Source organism: Lactuca virosa, chromosome 3 (assembly GCF_052849685.1).
Source record: "Lactuca virosa cultivar CGN04683 chromosome 3, Lactuca_virosa_CGN04683_v6, whole genome shotgun sequence".
Taxonomy (NCBI): domain Eukaryota; kingdom Viridiplantae; phylum Streptophyta; class Magnoliopsida; order Asterales; family Asteraceae; genus Lactuca; species Lactuca virosa.
Window position 1 is genome coordinate 327,715,379 of NC_136428.1, and position 6,000 is coordinate 327,721,378.

A 6,000-nucleotide genomic window follows, 5' to 3' on the forward strand; every position below is an offset into this window, starting at 1 on the left:
TCAAAAAGAAAGTCCCCTCGTAAGACCATATCTTTTGGTCGAGGAAGTCCTTGTCAGGAAGAGTAAGAATGCTTGAGCGAGAACGGAGTGCCATTTTACCCATGATCGTCAAACAAGAAAATGAGAAGAAAGGAACAGGAAATTTACCTTCAAGATAACCGATAACGCTTGAAAGATAGCTAAAAGAAGTAACAGAAGATCATTAACCATTAACCCCTATTTATGCGGATCACAGAGGATATAGGCGAGATTTGACAACATAATCACATCTTTTGAACGGATACATTTCTATCCATTAGAGTTTGAACTTCAAATCCTTTATTTCTAACTAATTAAATTATACACTTTAAATATTTGAAATTAATTCAAATATTTTGTAGGTATAATTTGGGAGCAATTATTGCGGCCAAGAACTCAATCCTATCCAGTATCTCAGATCTTAAAGATATATAAGGATCCTTAAACGTGTCCAGGATCCCAGATCTTAAAGGAGTCTTATAATCCCGAACATACATCAGGATCGTGAACATCGCCATTATTATTTCGTAACAAGATTAACGGCTATATTTCTTGTTTATTTCTCACATGCACATATATGGTCAACATAGGACTCATTCACAATGGAGAATCACTCCAACCAGGCTTAAAACCCGGGAATACCAAGTCAAAGCACGTTGCAAATACCAGTTCAATAGGATCCCAAAAATCTCGGATTTATAGTTACATAACCTAGACTATAAATAGACATGTAAAACACATAAAACAGACACAAGGAGTTGAGACCTTACTCATATAGGTTTACTTTATCGGCTGTAATCGTATTATCAAGCTCATATCTATAATTTATGTTCAAATCAATAAGATCAAACAAGGCAGGTGATCATTATCACATCCCAAGGTTTTATGTCGGAGATCCTAGCAAGGATCAAGGGCTTGCCTTGTAAACCACTTGTGTCACTTTGATCATCATTTTGTACTTATTTTTTGTTGAACATCACACCCTCTCATACAATTTAGTTGAGATTCACTCGGTCATTTTTTGACCAAAATAGTTACCATCACATGAGGGTCAGAGAGGAGGATGTTCAGAATATGGCCTTCCGGACTCGCTATGGTCATTATGAGTTTGTGGTGATGCCCTTCGGGCTCACCAATGTTGCAACTGCATTCATGGACCTCATGAACAGCATATGCAGGCTGATGTTGGATCGGTATGTGATTGTATTCATTGATGATATCCTGGTCTATTCCAAGACCCAGGAGCAGTACGAGGAGTGCCTGAAAGAGGTTTTGGAGACTTTGAGGAGGGAGAGACTTTATGTGAAGGTCGAGGATGTGATGTGGTGGGAGGTTCCGAGGTCTCCATCTGAGATTCATAGTTTCCTTGGCTTAGCGGGTTACTATCGGATATTCATTCAGGATTTCTCCAAGATAGCGGTTCCTCTAAATCGATTGATGAAGAAGATTGTTACTTTCTGTTGGGGGCCTGAGCAGCACGCAGCTTTTGAGACCCTGAGATAGAGATTGTGTGAGGCATCGATTTTGACCTTACCAGTGGGTGTCGAGGATTTTATGGTTTATTGTGATGCATCAATCACGGGTCTGGGTGCAGTTCTGATGCAGAGGGGTCGTGTGATTTCTTTCACTTCAAGGTCGCTGAAGTCTCATGAGGCGAATTATCTGATGCATGATTTAGAGATAGGGGTTATGTTTTTTCCCTCAAGATTTCGTAACATTACCTTTATGGCCTCCGTTTTACTATCTACACGGATAACAAGAGCCTGAGGTATCTGATGGATAAGCCGAATCTAAATATGAGGCTGTGTCGGTGGTTAGACGTGGTGAAGGATTACGATTATGAGATCCTTTAACATCCAGGGAAGGCCAATGTGGTTGCCGATGCTCTTAACCGAAGGTAGTTGCGGCGCCGATCAGATATATTTGTTTGAGGATGACCATGATCACTCCGCTTTTGGATGTAGGATCCTAATGACGAGATGAGGGAGCACTACCTAGAGTTATTTAGGGCAGCGGACTTCAGGGACGAAGTCTGATTCAATTGGGAGAGAATTGTAACATTCAAGTTTTGGTAATTTTGCTTTTAGCCCCTTTAATGAAAATTTGTAGCATTTTGGTCCTTTAGCTAGCACGCATAACATACTCTAGAAGTACGCTTAGTGTACTAGCGCAATTGATGATCGCGGGTTCCTTCCACCTACGTGGTTCGTACGCTGACTATGCATGGCATACATGGTGCAGATGCAATTCCTAATTTTTAGGGTTTGCTCCCTATTTAAACTACTCTAACTCTCCCCATGGACATTATTGATTAGTCTCCACCTCCTTTTACCCTGAAAACAAAACCCTAAGAGCATTTGGTGAGTTTTTGAGCTTGAGAGTGATTTGTTGGTGTTTTGTGGTGAAGAAGAAGAAGAGGAACCCTTGGAGGAGTAGCTTGAGCTTGTGGATCCAGGATTACCTTCTCATTTGCAAGATTTTTGGGGTAAAAAGCTCACAACTTGATGATCGTTTGTGTTAGATTCATTTTATGAAGTCCTATGTGCATTTTGAAGTCTTTTGTGTTAAAGTTGAGCTTTTGATCTACTCTAGAAGTCGTAGATGCTAGATCTTAGCTCTAATGAGGCTCATAGTTCATAAAAATGGAAACTTTATTGATGTTATTGGGTCATGCAAGTATTAAGACCTTCATTAAGCTCTTTTTGAGCCTTGAGTCTCATTAAAGTCATGCATAGGTGTAAAGTTTCCAACTTTACGTGATAAGTCACCCTTAGGACCAGATCTGAGAGTTTGGCTTGAGGTCTCAATCGATTATTGCTTAATAGAATGGAATGGTGTACTGGGGAGTACGTTGGGTGTACCCAGCTAGTGCGTTGCGCACACTGACCCCGGAAGGAGTACGCTAAGTGTACGAGCTAAGTACGCCCCATATACTCAGCAGATGGGCTTTTGGGCTTGACGCTCTCGGTATTGGGCCATAGTTTGGACTTTCTAAGTTTGGGCCTTGTAGGCCCTTTAGACTTCTGATATGGGATTTGACTAGTATTTTGGGCCATTTTGGGCTTTGAGTAACCATTTAGGATTTGGGCTAATTATCTTAGATTACTGGTTTAGGGCTGATTAGCTTAGATTCCTGGTTTAGGGCTAATATCCAATTATTAATTAGATATTATTTTTATAATGATAACGCGGGGATTTCCGGACCAGCAGACAGAGATTCATTTGAGTATTTCAGCAGCTAGAGGTGTGTTTCCTCAGTCTGTTTAGTGGGAAGGAACTAATGCAGGCCCATGGTTTGTTATGTTTACGATGCTAGTTGTATGTGTGACTCTTTCATGGGATATGTGGTTATATGTTTACCGGGCGGGACCAGATGCCGGGCGGGGCTCGATGACTATCTTGTATGATTTTATCTTTATGATTATTGCATGTGTTTGTAAGGTTATATGTTATTTTTTATATGTATACCGGGTGAGGCCCATTGCCAGGCGGGCCTGATGACTGACATATTTGTATACTGAGCGGGGCTCGATACCGGGTAGGGCTCGATTTCGGGCGGGGCCCAATGATGGGCAGAGCCCATTATATGTTTGATATGTATGGTATGTGGTATTATTGGGAACTCACTAAGCTTTGTGCTTATGGTTTTCATTTTATGTTTCAGGTACTTCTGGTTTAAAAGGGAAGAGCCCGAGATGATTGATGTGCACACACCACCTCGTTCCGCATTTTATGATTAATCTATTTTTTTATGATGTAGTTGATACACTTTATTCCACTCTGGTTTTGTGATGATGTTTTGGGATTATGGTTTTATTAAATTAAAAATCGAAATTTTTAGTCTTAATTTTTGGGATGTTACAACACATTGGCACTGAAATCCTCAAGGTTTTGTATATTACCAACCCGTACCAAGATTTCGAAAAGTCTGGCTTATGAATTCATTTATTATATCCATTAGTGAATAAGGCCAACCTTAACTGTCGATGTCGGGTCCGTGGAAAATTTTGAAGCATGGCGATTGTTCGATTCTATTGGTGATCATGAAGTAACCTTTGGGATGTGAAGTTCTAGGTGCTTTATCATGGATCGAGAAAAGTACTTATTACATGTACACATGGAGGATGGGGTTAGTGTCGGTTAAGTTACTTACTTTACATGTGGCGATTCTTCATTGGATCTTGGTTTTAATTTGAATTTGACGCTGATTATAAAATATGACTTCGTGATACAATTTAATCTTTCTGATTCCCGACATTTACGCAAGAACCCTAACCCTACTTTCTAATCATAATCAAAATATATCATCTCGATCAACATGTCTACTACAAGTACTGTTTTCGATCAATTCAACACAACTGAAGACGAATTTTCTATGCCTAATATGAAGATTCAATCTAACAATGTATGGTTTAATTCATTGATTGAAGATTATCCAGCAGAATTGAAGATGTTGGTTCAATTTTCGAATGATTTTATACTTGATCATGCTCTAACTGCATCGTTTTCTATTTTGATAAACTGGTTATCACTTGTTGCTACTACCGCAATATACAATAATACGGTTGATGTTGTTAACTTTCAGATGGAATCCAAAGGAAACAAGAGATTACATAATAAGTAGTTTGCCCAAATCCTTCAACTACCATCGATAGGGTCATTTGAAGTTCCTACGTCTGAACAAGTACTTCAAATGTTTAATGAAATGGATTATCAGCCTTTTATTTCTATGGTTAGCAGATTTAAGAAATCAAATATTCCTGGTGTGTGGAATTTTTTCTTTGGAATTACCCTTCGATGTTTAATTAGAAGGAGTTATGGTCTAGACAATGCAAAACTTCAGTTATATTCACTTATGGCGGGGTTATACTATGTGATGAAGGTTGATTATGCTTTGCCGTTATGGGGTTAGTTAACCACATATGGTAAGCACTCGAAGAAGACTACTGAAATATCTAGTGCTTGATTTTGGAGACTTATTTTACATGAAACATATAGTTAAGCAGGAATTCTAGTTCCTGAAGATGCTGAGGTTGCTCAATTTTCACATCTTCATATTCCTAATTTTTCACTTGATGATCCAATTGTTTTTCATGTCGTTGAAAGGATTCCTGAGGCAATGTTAAACTTGGTGTCTGAATCAAATTTGTTGTTGATTCAGTACAAAGCTTCAATGGGTCTTACTTCATCTATTCCTATTCCAATGAAGGTGACATTTAAGGCCACAGAAGGAACATCTAAAGATTACGATGTTTTCAAAAAGAAGTCAACATCGAAGCCCAAAGTTGTTGTTGATAAAATTGTTTCTACAAAGACTATTTCTGAGAAGTCTGTGAAAAATGGTTCTAAGAAGGCGGCAAAAGATGTTACTGAGAAAACAGTTCAAGGTGCATCTGAGAAGGAAGTCCTAATTGTTTATGTGAAGGTTGTTAAAGAGGTTGTTAAATAGGTTTCTGTTCTTGAGATTGTTGTTAATATTTCAAAGAATTTGAAGTCAAAGTCCAAAACCTCTGGAGGTGTTATTAAAGAAATTATTGATGAAGAGGCACAAAAGAAAAGGAAACGAACAACTGCTGGGTTGTTGAAGCATTTAAGAAGCTTAGGGAACAGATAGTCGAAGAGCCTTCTACCAAAGCCTAGTCAATACCAAATACTTTTGAAGCGATTCATGATATTGAAGAGACTGAAGATGAAGTTTTTGGCACTAATGATCAGATGTTCCATGTTTCACCATGAAAGGATGCCATTGTTAAATCCCATATCGAGGAGACAAGCAATCCTGGCATCACTGTAAACGCATCTAATATGGATACAAACATCGATTCTGGTGAACCAATTTCAACTTCGCTTACTGAGAAGACTGATGTAACTCCACCCAGAGTTCCTATTTCCATGCCCAATATGGAGGAGGGTAGGTCTTCAAAAATCACTAAGAACTTATCTAATAAGGACTTAAATGTTACAATGGGTGAGGAGAATTTG